We start from the raw sequence: 15723 nt of genomic DNA on the forward strand, positions 1-15723 counted from the left end.
TAGAACCAGGGGTCACAGTCTCAGGATAAGGGGTCGGCCATTCAGGACTGAGATGAGGAGGAATTTCTTCACTCAGAGGGCGGTGAATCTTTGGAATTCTCTGCCCCAGAGGGCTGTGGAGGCTCAGTCATTGAGTATATTCAAGGCTGAGATCGATAGACTTTTGGAAATTAAGGGAATCAAGGGATATGGGGATAGTGCAGGAAAGTGTTGAGGTCAAAGGTCCGCCATGATCTTATTGAATGGTGTTAGATTTGAATTTTGGAGAAACTCTAGACGGAGACGGAATTGAGGACAAATACAGAATTTATTAAACAACTAAGAGAATACGTGTGCACACGGGAGAGTCACCCTGCTTCCTCAAACAAGAGATGCACTCACAGGGGATAAGCAGTCATTCATTCAAGTTATACAGTTCTATAAGCAACGCCCACTTACTACAGAATGGGGCGTATACGTACAAACAGTGTCATAACAGTTGCTCTTTCTTGGTTTATGTGGTTAGTCATTCAACTGTCAGGTCCACCCTTCAACTGTCGGACCCACCCCCTTGAACTCAGGTAACCCCTGACCATGTTAGCCACAGATGCGGACTGTAATTCTACTCCCGCATTTCTGTTGTTATATTTTCCTCGCTACAGGCCCTGTTTATAGTTTGAGAAACATGTCTTATCCTTCTCTGGTGTGGAGATGCCGGTGTTGGACTGGGGTGGACAAATGTAAGAAATCACACAACACCAGGTTATAGTCCAACAGCTTTATTTGAAATCACAAGCTTTCGGAGCGCTGCTCCTTTGGCCCACTCCTGCTCCTATTTCTTATATTCTTATCTTGACAGAATAAATCCATATTAGACACAGTGGCAGAAGTGTAATTTAGGGAGGGGAAATGTTGAAGGGGTTCCGGTGATATCAATCACGAGAGCAGTGTCACGTGATCGCTGAAGTGTGGAATTGTTTGAAATAATATTCCCGGCTCCCTGGTAGCCACGTAGGTTGGACACTGGAAGTAGAGCTGTCTGTCAGCGAGGAGCCGATGCGGTCAAAACAGGACCAAGGGGGAGAGAATCGATTAATATTCTGCTCCTCGCCTTCGATTCACTCCCTGCCCTTGATACCCCCCTCCCTCCGTGATCTTCCCCAGCCCTCGTTCTCACTGTGCACCCGGACCCCTTCCCCAGCACCCGCCAACCATTGCTTCCCCCTCTGCTCGGCCTATTTCCACCTCCGTATCATCGCCCGTCTCCGCCCCTGCCTTAGCTCGTCCGCTGCTGAAACCCTCCTCCATGCCTTTGTTACCTCTAGACTTGACTATTCCAACGCACTCCTGGCCGGCCTCCCACATTCCACCCTACGTAAACTTGAGGTCATCCAAAACTCGGCTGCCCGTGTCCTAACTCGCACCAAGTCCCGTTCGCCCATCACCCCCTGTGCTCGCTGACCCACATTAAGCAACGCCTCGATTTCAAAATTCTCATCCTTGTTTTCAAATCCCTCCATGGCCTCGTCCCCCTCCCTATCTCTGTAACCTCTTCCAGCCCTACAACCCTCCGAGACCTCGGCGCTCCTCTAATTCTGCCCTCTTGAGCATCCCTGATTATAATCGCTCCACCATTGGTGGCCGTGCCTTCTGTGGCCTGGGCCCTGAGCTCTGGAATTCCCTCCCTAAACCTCTTCGCCTCTCCACCTCTCTTTCCTCCTTTAAGATGCTCCTTAAAACCTACCTCTTTGACCAAGCTTTTGGTCACCTGCCCTAATTTCTCCTTATGTGGCTTGCTGTCAAATTTTTTGTCTTTTGATACCTCTGTGAAGCATTTTGGGACGTTTTACTACGTTAAAGGCGCTATATAAATACAGGCGGTTGTTGTTGCTCCTTCAGCCACTGGTCCCCCTGCCCAGAGACCCCTGCATTCAGCGTCTCACCTCCCTGCCTCCTGAAAACCCTTCCACTTCGACCGTGGGAGTGCCTCTTCCTCACCCACTTTCTGCCCACTCACTATCTGCCCCACAAAGAAAAAGAAAGACTTGCATTTCTCCAGCGCCTTTCACCACCTCAGGACGTCCCAAAGCGCTTTACAGCCAATGAAGTACTTTTTGAAGTGTAGTCACTGTTGTAATGTAGGAAACGCGGGAACCAATTTGCGCACAGCAAGCTCCCACAAACAACAATGTGATAATGACCAGTTTCAGATGTTGATTAAGGGATAAATATTGGCCCCAGGACACCGGAGATAACTACCCTGCTCTTCTTCGAAATATTGGCCATGGAATCTTTTATGTCCACCTGAGAAGGCAGATGAGACCACAGTTTAAGGTCTCATCCGAAAGACGGCACCTCCGACAGTGCAGCACTCCCTCAGTACTGCCCCTCCGACAGTGTAGCACTCCCTCAGTACTGCCCCTCTGACAGTGCGGCGCTCCCTCAGTACTGCCCCTCCGACAGTGCGGCGCTCCCTCAGTACTGCCCCTCCGACAGTGCGGCGCTCCCTCAGTACTGCCCCTCCGACAGTGCGGCGCTCCCTCAGTACTGCCCCTCCGACAGTGCGGCGCTCCCTCAGTACTGCCCCTCCGACAGTGCGGCGCTCCCTCAGTACTGCCCCTCCGACAGTGCGGCGCTCCCTCAGTACTGCCCCTCCGACAGTGCGGCGCTCCCTCAGTACTGCCCCTCCGACAGTGCGGCACTCCCCCTCCGACAGTGCGGCACTCCCTCAGCACTGCCCCTCCGACAGTGCAGCGCTCCCTCAGTACTGCCCCTCCGACAGTGCGGCACTCCCCCTCCGACAGTGCGGCGCTCCCTCAGTACTGCCCCTCCGACAGTGCGGCGCTCCCTCAGTACTGCCCCTCCGACAGTGCGGCGCTCCCTCAGTACCGCCGCTCCAACAGTGCGGAGTTCCCTCAGTACTGCACTGGGAGTGTCAACCTGGATTATGGGGTCGGGTCAGGCGGTGGCTCTGACCTGTTGCCACTAGAGGGTGGTGTTGGATAAGAAATGACCCAACTCCCCTCAATCGCTGTGGCTGGGCAGCCCAGTAACGGTCACCACAACAGGCCTTCCGACCTCAGGAGAATTCTTTACCATAGGCTCCCAGCAGACTTGGGCTGTTTCTTTGTTAATAATCTGAAATCCGCTCTGTAATAAGGAAGTGAAAGAGGGGATTTGCCGTGTCATTGTCAGCCCAAACCTACAGGGCTACGGACCAAGAGCTGGAAAGGTGCCGGGGGAAGGCCCTGAGAATCATTAAAGACGCGAGCCACCCCAGCCACAACCTCTTCGCCCTGCTCCCGTCCGGTGAAAGATACCGAAGTATACGGTCTCGTACCAGCAGGTTTCGAAACAGCTTCTACCCCCAGGCCATAAGACTCATGAACGAATAATTTATTATTATTTATTACTGTTGTTTTATTTATTATTACTGTATTTCTATTAGTATTTTTATCATTGTTATGCCATATTTATTCCAATGTTGGGAGGACTCGTAAAAATCAACATTTCATTGTGCAGTACACACGTCTGCTGCATATATGACAAATTGAATTGAATTGAAAGTGGGATTAGGTTGGATAGCTCTTTGCCATCTGGCACATTCAAGATGGGCCGAATGGCCTCCTTCTGTGCTGTAAATTTCTGTGATTCTGTGATCCAAACAAGGGCAATTTTCACTTTGAATGATTGACTGACAAGCTTCAGAAATTTCCATTTTTAATAAATTCATGGTCCAGGGATCAGAATTGGCGGCCGGTCTCACTTTAAGGGATTTATGGTCGATAGATCAGATATTGCGCGGGGATGGTCTCGCTTTAAGGGATTTATATGGACGATTGATCGGATATTGGGCAGGGTCAGTCTTGCTTTAAGGGATTTATGGACTATTGATCGGATATTGGGCAGGGTCGGTCTCGCTTTAAAGGATTTATGGTCGATAGATCAGATATTGCGCGGGGATGGTCTCGCTTTAAGGGGTTTATGGTCGATGGATCGGATATGGCGTGGAGTCGGTCTCGCTTTAAGGGATTTATGGTCGATAGATCAGATATTGTGTGGGGATGGTCTCGCTTTAAGGGATTTATGGTCGATGGATCGGATATGGCGCAGAGTCGGTCTCGCTTTAAGGGGTTTATGGTCGATGGATCCGATATTGGGCGGAGTCGGTCTCGCTTTAAGGCGGGTTTAAAGCTCCCTCCCGGGGGCGGCACGGCACGGCACGATCCCAGATTAAAGCCAACGCGGGTCCGGGGCGGGCTGAAATGTCGCAGAGCGGCGCTGGGCCGAAACCGGGCGGAGCGGGCGCCGGCTTCAAACCGGGACAGGAGCAAATTAGCCCGGGTCTGGAGCACCCTCTCCCGGGTCAAATGCACCCTAGCCCAGGGCAAATGCATCCTCTCCCGGGTCAAATGCACCCTAGCCCGGGTCTGGTGCACCCTATCACAGGGCAAATGCACCCTAGCCCAGGTCAAATGAACCCTCTCCAGGGTCTGGTGCACCCTAGCCCGGGTCAGGAACTCCCTCGCCCAGGTCTGGTGCACCCTAGCCCGGGTCTGATGCACCCTAGCCCGGGTCAGGTGCCTTACGCCCGGGATCCGCTCGGGCTGTGCTGTCGCTCCAGACGGGCTCCCAAGCTGGGGCAGATCGGCAGATCAAAGAAAGGTAAGGCAAGGCCGTGTGATTTTTGAGGGGTGGGGTTGGAGCTGGAGGAGGTTATCCTCCAAGTTTGCAGACGACACAAAGCTGGGTGGGCGTGTGTGCTGTGAAGAGGATGCCGATAAACTCCAGGGTGATTTGGACAGGTTGGGCGATTGGGCAGAAGCATGACAGATGCAATATAACGTGGATAAATGTGAGGTTATCCACTTTGGTGGCAAAAACAAGAAGGCAGATTATTATCTGAATGGCAATAGATTGGGAGAAGGGGAAGTGCAACGAGACCTGGGTGTTATTGTGCACCAGTTGCTGAAGGTAAGCATGCAGGTGCAGCAGGCGGTTAAGAAGGCAAATGGTATGTTGGCCTTCGTAGCGAGAGGGTTTGAGTACAGGAACAAGGATGTCTTGCTGCAGTTGTACAGGGCCTTGGTGAGACCACACCTTGAGTATTGTGTGCAGTTTTGGTCGCCTTATCTGAGGAAGGATGTTCTTGCCATGGAAGGAGTTCAGCGAAGATTCACCAGACTGATACCTGGGATGGCAGGAATGACGTATGAGGAGAGATTGGGTCGATTGGGCTTATACTCGCTGGAGTTTAGAAGAATGAGAGGGGATCTCATTGAAACTTATAAAATTCTGACAGGACTAGACAGACTAGATGCAGGAAGGATGTTCCCGATGGCGGGGGAGTCCAGAACCAGGGGTCACAGTCTAAGGCTAAGGGGTAAGCCATTTAGGACAGAAATGAGGAGGAATTTCTTCACCCAGAGAGTGGTGAACCTGTGGAATTCTCTACCACAGAAGGCAGTTGAGGCCAATTCATTAAATATATTAAAGAAGGAGTTGGATATATTTCTTGAGGCTAAAGGGATCAAGGGATATGGGGAGAAGGCAGGGACAGGGTACTGAGTTTGGATGATCAGCCATGATCTCATTGAATGGCGGAGCAGGCTCGAGGGGCCGAATGGCCTACTCCTGCTCCTATCTTCTGTGTTTCTATCCTGGGTCCTCCCGCGCCGGGGGGCGGTGACCTGGACCGATGGAACGGGAGGGCGCCCCCTGAGTTCCTGATCTCAGGCTGGTGCATCTCCCGAGGGACTGGCAGTGCTCCGAAACCCGGGGCGAGCTAACCCGGGACATTGTTGGTTGGGGAATGAAAGGATAGGGAGAGCAGGAATGTCTGTGCAGATGCAGTAGAGGGGGGAGGTGGCTATCACTGATTTGCAGCCCCTTCCCCCGGAGCGAGGGAGGTGGGAGTCAGCCAGGGTTCCTGCTCCGCGCACTGCCCGGGGGGGGGGGGGGGGGGGGGGGGGGGTGGTGTGTGTGTGTGTGTGTGTGTGTGTGTGTTGGTGTGTGTTGGTGTGTGTGTGTTGGTGTGTGTGTGTTGGGTTGAACTCCTTGGTAGAATAGTCTGCTGCTGCTCACTGTCCGGGCCTGCCCGCACAGGACGCTGGGTTGAGGGACTGGCTGCGGAACGTGTGCCAATTGCGAGAGTCGGCGATACAAGATAGATGGGATGGGGAGTTGTTGGGGGCGGGCGGGGGGGTGGAATTGGAGAGGAGGAGGATGGGGGAGAGGGATTGGAGGAGAGTTGGAGGGGAGGGGGTTGGGATTAGTAAATTGGACAGACATGCCATGAGAGCCAGTGATTTTAACCTTTGATTTTCCCAGAGGAGGGGAGGGGAGTTGGGGGGAGGGGAGTTGGGAGGAGGGGAGGGGATGGGAGGGTAGGAGGGGAGGGGAGTTGGAGAGGAGGGGATGGGAGGGGAGTTAGGGGGAGGAGTTGGAGAGGAGGGATGGAGGGGAGTTGGGGGGAGGGGAGCGGAGGGGATGGGAGGGGAGTTGGAGAGAAGGGGAGGGGAGTTGAGAGGAGGGGATGGGAGGGGATGGGAGGGGAGTTGGGGAGCGGATGGGAGGGGAGGGGATGGGAGGGGAGTTAGGAGGGGAGGGGAGTTGGGGGGAGGGGAGTTGGGAGGAGGGGAGGGGATGGGAGGGTAGGAGGGGAGGGGAGTTGGAGAGGAGGGGATGGAGGGGAGTTAGGGGAGTTGGAGAGGAGGGGATGGGAGGGGAGTTGGGGGGAGGGGAGCGGAGGGGGATGGGAGGGGAGTTGGAGAGAAGGGGAGGGGAGTTGAGAGGAGGGGATGGGAGGGGATGGGAGGGGAGTTGGGGGAGCGGATGGGAGGGGAGGGGATGGGAGGGGAGTTAGGAGAGTTGGAGAGGAGGGGATGGGATGGGAGGGGAGTTGGAGAGGAGGGGATGGGAGGGGAGTTGGGGCGGGGAGGGGATGGGAGGGGAGTTGGGGGGAGGGGAGTTAGGTAGGGGAGTTGGAGAGGAGGGGATGGGAGGGGAGTTGAGAGTGGAGGGGATGGGAGGGGAGTTGGGGGGAGGGGAGTTGGAGAGGAGGGGGATGGGAGGGGAGTTGGTGGGGAGGGGATGGGAGGGTAGGAGGGGATGGGAGGGGAGTTGGAGAGGAGGGGATGGGAGGGGAGTTAGGGGAGTTGGAGAGGAGGGGATGGGAGGGGAGTTGGGGGGAGGGGAGCGAGGGGGATGGGAGGGGAGTTGGAGAGAAGGGGAGGGGAGTTGAGAGGAGGGGATGGGAGGGGATGGGAGGGGAGTTGGGGAGCGGAGGGGATGGGAGGGGAGGGGGATGGGAGGGGAGTTAGGAGAGTTGGAGAGGAGGGGATGGGATGGGAGGGGAGTTGGAGAGGAGGGGATGGTGAGGGGAGTTGGGGCGGGGAGGGGATGGTGAGGGGCGTTGGGGGGAGTGGGGATGGGGAGTTGGGAGTGGTGAGGGGGTTGGGAGGGGAGTTGGAGTGGTGGGGATGGGAGGGGAGTTGGGGGGAGGGGAGTGGAGAGGAGGGGATGGGAGGGGAGTTGGAGGGGATGGGTGGGGAGTTGGGGGGAGGGGGAGTTAGGGGAGTTGGAGAGGAGGGGATTTGAGTGGCGTTGGATGGGAGGGGTTTTGGAGAGGAGGGGAGTTGTGGTTCGGGTGAATTGGACGGATAAGCCGAGGCAGCCGCTGATGTTTAACCTTTCGATTTTCCCCCACAGTTGACATTGAGGATCAGGCGTTGATGAGTTCCTCGGCGGGACCGCGGAGAAACCGGCCTCCCACCTATAGCGAGCGTGCGGCCCCCCGCGAGGCCGCTCCGTCCGGCGTTCCGGGAGAGGAAGGGGCTCGGCGCCAAACGGACGTACGGAAGGATGGCGGGGACAGTTAAAGGCCGCGTCACTGGGACCTTTGTGGGATGGATCGTACCTGTGAGCGAGGGCCGGGGGTCCCGTTCTCTCCATCCTCTGCTACTGTGGACCGCAAGATCCCCCCCTGGGCCGCACCCAAGCCTGGATCTCGAGTGCTGCTGACTGGTTCCCCGTGAGACCCCGCACCGCCCTCCCCGTCCCCGGCCTGTTTCTCCCGGGACGTTGGGACAGGACCTGCCTTTTGACTCTTTGGATCCCGTTCTGCCGGATCGGTCGCAATCTCCCGCCGCCTGTACCAGGGGGCCCTCGTGCTTTAACTGATTATTGGCGCCCTGCGGGAACCGCTAGCGTATCGCATGACTCGGGGGGTGGGGGGGGGGAAAGCTGGAGACCCACCTTGCTTGCCTTGGCCGACATCGTAACTCCGGTGGTGAAACCGTTGCTCGCGCTCTCTCCGGCTGGCCTGTGTTATGACCTCTGACCCGGTCAGTGCTTGGCCCCCCTCCCCATTTGGCTCCGACCGCTGGCGATGTGGCGGCGGTGACCGATGGGAACGGAGCTGGCCCTGGGTGAGGCCTCGCTCTCCCGCCCGCTCCGACTGTGGACAGAAGCCGCTGCTCAACGGGACGCATTTAGGCGGCTGAACTAAACCTGCACTTCTCCCTGGATGTACCCGCTCGCTGTCTTCCCCCCCGCCCCCCCCCCTCCGAGGAGGGGGCGTCACTGATGTCCAAATCGGATCTGCTGGGAATGGCTGACTGTGTCTGTGCAGCGCTGGTGTCTTGTGCCAGTTTGATTGAACTGCAACCTGCCAACACTAATAAATCACTGAATGCTGAGAGAGGACAGCCTTTTATTTCCCGGCTTTCACTCCCATCCTCTCCTTGAAATGCTGACTCTCACTGGGGGTACAGTTCCACAGACACTGACTCTCACTGGGGTACAGTTCCACAGACACTGACTCTCACTGGGGTACAGTTCCACAGACACTGACTCTCACTGGGGTACAGTTCCACAGACACTGACTCTCACTGGGGTACAGTTCCACAGACACTGACTCTCACTGGGGTACAGTTCCACAGACACTGACACTCACTGGGGTACAGTTCCCCCAGACACTGACTCTCACTGGGGTACAGTTCCCCAGACACTGACTCTCACTGGGGTACAGTTCCACAGACACTGACTCTCACTGGGGTACAGTTCCACAGACACTGACTCTCACTGGGGTACAGTTCCACAGACACTGACTCTCACTGGGGGTACAGTTCCACAGACACTGACTCTCACTGGGGTACAGTTCCACAGACACTGACTCTCACTGGGGTACAGTTCCACAGACACTGACTCTCACTGGGGTACAGTTCCACAGACACTGACTCTCACTGGGGTACAGTTCCACAGACACTGACTCTCACTGGGGTACAGTTCCACTGACCCTAGATAGAGTGGATACGAAGGACCTATTTCCCTTTGCAGTGAGGTCAGTAACCAGGGGGCATAGATTTAAAGTAATTGGTCGGAGGATTAGAGGGGAGTTGGGGAGAATTTTTTTCACCCAGAGTGTGGTGGGGGCCTCACTGCCTGAAAGGGTGGTAGAGGCAGAAACCCTCATCACATTTAAAAAGTACTTGGATCTGCAGTTGAAGTGCCATAACCGACAGGGCTACGGACCGAGAGCTGGAAAGTGGGATTAGGCTAAGCGACTCTTTGTCGGCTGGCATGGACACGATGGGTCGAATGGCCTACCTCTGTGCCGTAAATTTCTAAGATTCAAACAGCAGTGAGGTGAATGACCAGCTCGTGTCGGCTACGGCAAGAATCTCCCCCGCCTCCCCCCACCCCGCCCCCCGCCCCCCCCCCCCCCCCCCCCCCCCCCTCCAACTCTCCTCGGTATCCCAGTCAGACGGCCTCTCCTCCTGAGGTCCTGGTGGGACCCACTCATTCGCCCAGCGCTGTGACATTCAGTTACGGCGTGTTCTATGCCTGATGCTCTGTTGCCGCTGTTACATTTTCTGGGGTCGGCCACCCGTTGTGTTTTTGTTTTACTGGAGATATTTTCGGCAAATTTCACGTCTTGGGTCCATCGCGAGGATGAAGGAAGCGAGTTCTCAATCCACGAGAACAGCCTGAAACGTAACAACAACAACCCACATTTGTACAGCGCCTTTAGCGTAGTAAAACATCCCAGGGCGCTTCACAGGAGCGATTATCAAACAAAATTTGACAGCGAGCCACATAAGGAGATATTAGGACAGGTGACCAAAAGCTTGGTCAAAGAGGTCGGTTTTAAGGAGCGTCTTAAAGGAGGAGAGAGAGGCGGAGAGGTTTAGGGAGGGAATTCCAGAGCTCGGGGCCCAGGCAGCTGAAGGCACGGCCGCCAATGGTGGAGCGAAGGGAGTGGGGGGTGGACAAGAGGCCAGAATTGGAGGAGCGCAGAGATCACGGAGGGTTGTAGAATCATAGAATGATTACAGCGTAGAAGGAGGCCATTCAGCCCGTCGAACATTTCAGCTAGTCCCACTCCCCCGCCCTTTCCCCGTAACCCTGACAATTTTTTTCCTTCAGGTACTTCTCCAACTCCCTTTTGAAAGCCATGATTGAGTCTGCCTCCGCCACCCTCTCAGGCAGTGCATTCCAGATCCTAACCACTCGCTACGTAAAAAAGTTTTTCCCTCATGTGGCCTTTGGTTCTTCTGCCAATCCCCTTAAATCTGTGTCCTCTGGTTCTCGACCCTTCCGCCAATGGGAACAGTTTCTCTCTATCTACTCTGTCCAGACTCCTCATGATTTTGAACACCTCTATCAAATCTCCTCTCAACCTTCTCTGCTCCAAGGAGAACAACCCCAGCTTCTCCAGTCTATCCACGTCACTGAAGTCCCTCATCCCTGGAACCATTCTGGTCAATCTCCCCTGCACCCCCTCTAAGGCCTTCACATCCTTCCTAAAGTGCGGTGCCCAGAGTTGGACACAATACTCCAGTTAAGGCCGAACCAGTGTTTTATACAGGTTCATCATAATTTCCTTGCTTTTGTACTCTGTGCCTCTATTTATGAAGCCCAGGATCCCGTATGCTTTTTTAACCACTTTCTCAACCTGCCCTGCCACCTTCAGCGATTTGTGCACATATACCCCCAGGTCTCTCTGTTCATGCACTCCCTTTAGGATTGTACCCTTTAGTTTATATTGCCTCGCCTCGTTCTTCCTACCAAAATATATCACTTCACACTTTTCTGTTAAATTTCATCTGCCACGTGTCCGCCCATTTCACCAGCCTGTCCATGTCTCCCTGAAGTCTATCACTCTCCTCCTCACTGTTCACTATATTTCCAAGATTTGCGTCCGCTGCAAATTTTGAAATTGTGCCCTGTGCACTCACGTCCAAGTCATTGATATATATCAAGAAAAGCAGTGGTCCCAGTACCAACCCCTGGGGAACACCACTGTGTACCTTCCTCCAGTCTGATAAACAACCATTCACCACTACTCTCTGTTTCCTGTCACTTAGCCAATTCTGTATCCGTGCTGCCACTGTCCCTTTTGTGGGACTTGTTTTCCAATCCCTGCATTGCATTGCATTGCCTCGCCCCTCCCTATCTCTCTCTCTCTCACTGACGATCTCGTCTCTCTCGCTCTCGCTCTCTCTCTCTCTCGCTCTCTCACACACACTCGCTGTCCCGAGGCTGTGACCCACACACAAGGTGTTTTTCATTCCCAGGCCTGTGTACTTGGGTCAATATTTATCGAGCTGTGACTAATCCACGGTAAAAAATGCTGCTCCCAAAAGCCGTTAAAGCGATGTGTTTTAACTGGAGGATAAATAATGGAACCCGCCTCACCTGAATTGTTATGGGAGCGTTTAGCCCGGGGGCGACTGTGGAAAAAGGCAGTGCCAAAGATACGGTACTAAATCATTGGTGTGTTTACCTCCCCTGGTAGCTCAGTGGCTGAGTGGCCCAGCCCCAGCGACACTGAGCCACACAAACCAGGAGGGGTTCAGATTCAACTCCAGAGTCATTCGGGGGCGAGGGGGGCGGAGGGTGACAACTGGCCTCAGCCCTAGGAGAGGAAGGGGAAAATGCAGCCAGGATTCCTGCTCCTGATTGTCCAATGATAGCCCACCCTTGGAGAGTGGATGACAGGAGAGAATTGGGCTCGGCTGCGATGCCGCCCATGGTCGAATGACCTCTGACGCTTGTCGTCGAGACTCAGAGACGAGGCACGGCTGGGTTGGGCGAGATGCTGGAGGGCGGCTGGAGCCCGCTCTGACGTAGAATTATTGAATGGTGCAGCACAGAAGGAGGCCATTCGGCCCATCGAATAATTGCCGGTTCTTTCAGAGAGCAATCTAGTTAGTCCCACTCCCCCGCTCGCTCCCCATATCCCTGCAACTTTTTCTCCTTCAAGTATTTCTCCAACTCCCTTTTGAAGGCTACTATTGAATCTGTATCCACCGCCCTATCAGGCAGCGCACTCCAAAACCTTATTCTATCCTCATTTACAATTCTCGTTCGCTACCTCCCACCCAAGTGCCACGCCAAGTTTCTCACCGAGACATCGTCCCTGCTCTCCTCCCTCAGCCTCTGCCCCGAGCGACTTCTCATCCTCGGTGATTTCGACCTCCATCTCAATTCATCGTGCTCTCGCTCCTCTGGGTTCACGGCCCTCCTCGCCTCTCTTAACCCTCTCCCCTCCACACAAACCCTCCGACCCATAATCGCGGCCACCCCCTTGAACTTGTCATCTCACGCGGCCTCGCTACTCCTATCGTGTCAATCACAGACGAGGCCATCTTTCATCACTCCCTTGTATCACTGAGCACTCAAATCCCCCCATCCAATACTTCTCTGTCCGCCCCTGGAAATAACTCTCCGCCAAGTCACTTGCAACGCCACTTTCAAACCCCCAACTCTCTATCCTCTGGCCGTCTCTCAGCAACATTATTTCTGCAGCTACCCATCTGCCCAATCCCACCCTCAGCTCCACCTTTGATACCCCAATCCCCAGTAAAACCATCACTCTCTTCCCACCCTGGTCCTTTCCCCTGGCACGGCCCTCATCTCCACTCCCTTAGGTCGTCCGAGGGACGCAGACTTGATCGACACCCCATCCACCACCTTAAACATTCACTCCCTCCACCACCGGCGCACCGTGACTGCAGTGTGCACCATCTACAAGATGCACTGCAGCAACTCGCCAAGGCTTCTTCAGCAGCACCTCCCAAACCCGCGACCTCTTCCACCTAGAAGGACAAGGGCAGCAGGCGCACGGGAACACCAGCACCTCCAAGTTCCCCTCCAAGTCACACACACCATCCTGACTTGGAAATATATCGGCCGCTCCTTCATCGTCACTGGGTCAAAATCCTGGAACTCCCTAAGCACTGTGGGAGTACCTTCACCACACGGACTGCAGCGGTTCAAGAAGGCGGCTCACCACCACCTTCTCGAGGGCAATTAGGGGACGGGCAGTAAATGCCGGCCTTGCCAGCGACGCCCACATCCCATGAACAAATTAAAAAACTTGAACTGGTTCAGCCAATCATCGTCAGATCTGGCTGGACCACATCAAGCTCTATCGGGTCCTGCTCTCGTCTGTCAAATCTGCTCACAATTCCAGGTTCATCCTAGAATGCAAAGATAATCCCCGGCTTCTCTTCTCCATTACCAACCGTCTCCTTAAATGGCTCTCCCCTGTCTCCTGCAACCTCATCTCCAACAACAAGTGCGAGAAGCTCGTGGACTTCTTTGTCACTAAGATTGGGACCATCTGTTCATCTGCCTCTGCCGCGTCCCTCCCTTCACCTAACCAGTGGGCCAAACTCCCCCCAAGGTCCCCCTGCCCTAGCCTGAAATTCTTACCTATCTCCCCTCATCCCCTCTCCAAGCTCCTCTTGTCCATTTGACCCACCTCCTACTCCCTCAACCATATTCACACAAAACTGCTGAACAACCAACTCTACACTGAGTAAAGCTCCCTCTACACTGTCCCATCAAACACTCCCAGGGCAGGTACAGCACAGGGTTAGATACAGAGTAAAGCTCCCTCTACACTGTCCCATCAAACACTCCCAGGGCAGGTACAGCACGGGTTAGATACAGAGTAAAGCTCCCTCTACACTGTCCCATCAAACACTCCCAGGGCAGGTACAGCACAGGTTAGATACAGAGTAAAGCTCCCTCTACACTGTCCCATCAAACACTCCCAGGGCAGGTACAGCACGGGTTAGATACAGAGTAAAGCTCCCTCTACACTGTCCCATCAAACACTCCCAGGGCAGGTACAGCACGGGTTAGATACAGAGTAAAGCTCCCTCTACACTGTCCCATCAAACACTCCCAGGGCAGGTACTGCACTCCTGTGAGCCCTGACTGCGTGAGCAGAATATTGAACTGTAGGGGGCATCATGTCACCAGGTCCCAGGCAAATCTTGCCTTACACAGTCCTCGCAGTGACCGGCACACCCTGTCCACTAGGTGTCTGCGGACAATGACCCAGTCAGGCTGCCATCTTAGCGGGCGAGTAGTGTGAGATCCAGGGGGGAAAGCCCTGCAGTGAGTAGCAGGTATTTCAGCTGAAATCAAGTCCCTGAGTGGAAGGTTGATTGGAGCTGCCTGATGCGTGAGTTGGCAGTGTGCCTGTGGAATGCGGGCGGACAGGTTTCAGGCCAGAGGGGACGGTGCCAGCCTGATGGCTGCCAGTGATTGTTACCAGGGATATGCAGCTCTCTCCATTTCCTGTGTGTGTCTCTCTAGCTATACGTCTGTATCTTTACATCATTCTGTGCATTTCTCTCTGCGCCTCTCTATCTGTGTGTCTCTACCTTTGCATCTCTGTCTCTCTGTCTCTCTCTCTCTGTCTCTCTCTGTCTCTCTCTCTCTGTCTCTCTCTCTCTCTGTCAATACAATACAATACAAATCGCTTTATTGGCATGATAAGGTACATCTTATGTTGCCAAAGCATCAAAATACATTTATGGTTGAACACATAAACGCGGTTCCATTCATACAGTGTATAAACAGGTATATCCCTGAGTTTATAAATATATTTTCGCCTTGTTTATATATACTCTTGTCTTAGTTTACTGGTTGTCCCTCTGTTCATGGCAAGCTGTAACATAGTGTGCCGCCAGTGTTACACAGCTTCTCTCCTCCCCCAGTAGGAATGGGAGTTTTTGGTTGTCAGTCAGATTTCTGAATTCAGGGCATATTTGTGAGAATTTTTGATAGAAATTCTCTCTGATGCCCTGATATTTTCCACAGGCTGTGAGTCTCTCTCTCTGTCTCTCTCTCTCTGTCTCTCTCTCTCTGTCTCTCTCTCTCTGTCTCTCTCTCTCTATCCCTGCGTCTCCCTCTCTGTCTCTGTCTCTCTCTCTCAATTCAATTCAATTCAATTCAAATCGCTTTATTGGCATGACAAGTTACATCTTATGTTGCCAAAGCATCAGAAAACGTTCATGTTTGTTCACATAAATACAGATCTATCCATACAGTGTATAAACAGATATATCCCTGAGTGTATAAATATATACTTTCATATAATTTGTATATACTCTTTTCTTATATTTACTGGTTGTCCCTCTGTTTATGGCAAGCTGTAACATAGTGTGCCGCGAGTGTTATGCAATTTCTCTCTTCCCCTAGTAGGTATGGGAGTTTTTGGTCGTCATTCAAATTTCTGAATTCCGGGCATATTTTTGTGAATTTTGGGTAGAAATTCTCCCTTATGCCCTGATATTTTCTACAAGCTGTGAGGAAGTGCATCTCTGTCTCCACCACTCCCTGACTGCAGTGAGAGCATATCCTGTCCTCTCTTGGTAGCCGGGTCTGCCTGTGTCTACCTTTTTCGATCGCCAGGCTATGTTCACTAAGTCTGTACATTGT

General features: G+C 53.8%; 1 long non-coding RNA gene across 1 annotated transcript; it reads left to right on the forward strand.

Annotated features, from left to right (window-relative positions):
* Window positions 1-3332: 3332 nt before the first annotated feature.
* Window positions 3333-8680, forward strand: LOC147091100 (uncharacterized). Its single transcript, XR_015075373.1, has 2 exons — window positions 3333-4644; window positions 7690-8680. It is a non-coding gene; the product is annotated as an uncharacterized LOC147091100 (long non-coding RNA).
* The last annotated feature ends 7043 nt before the right edge of the window (window positions 8681-15723 follow it).

This window comes from Somniosus microcephalus, unplaced genomic scaffold, assembly GCF_052327205.1.
Source record: "Somniosus microcephalus isolate GS21.2 unplaced genomic scaffold, FLI_Smic_1.0 unresolved_chr4, whole genome shotgun sequence".
NCBI lineage: Eukaryota > Metazoa > Chordata > Chondrichthyes > Squaliformes > Somniosidae > Somniosus > Somniosus microcephalus.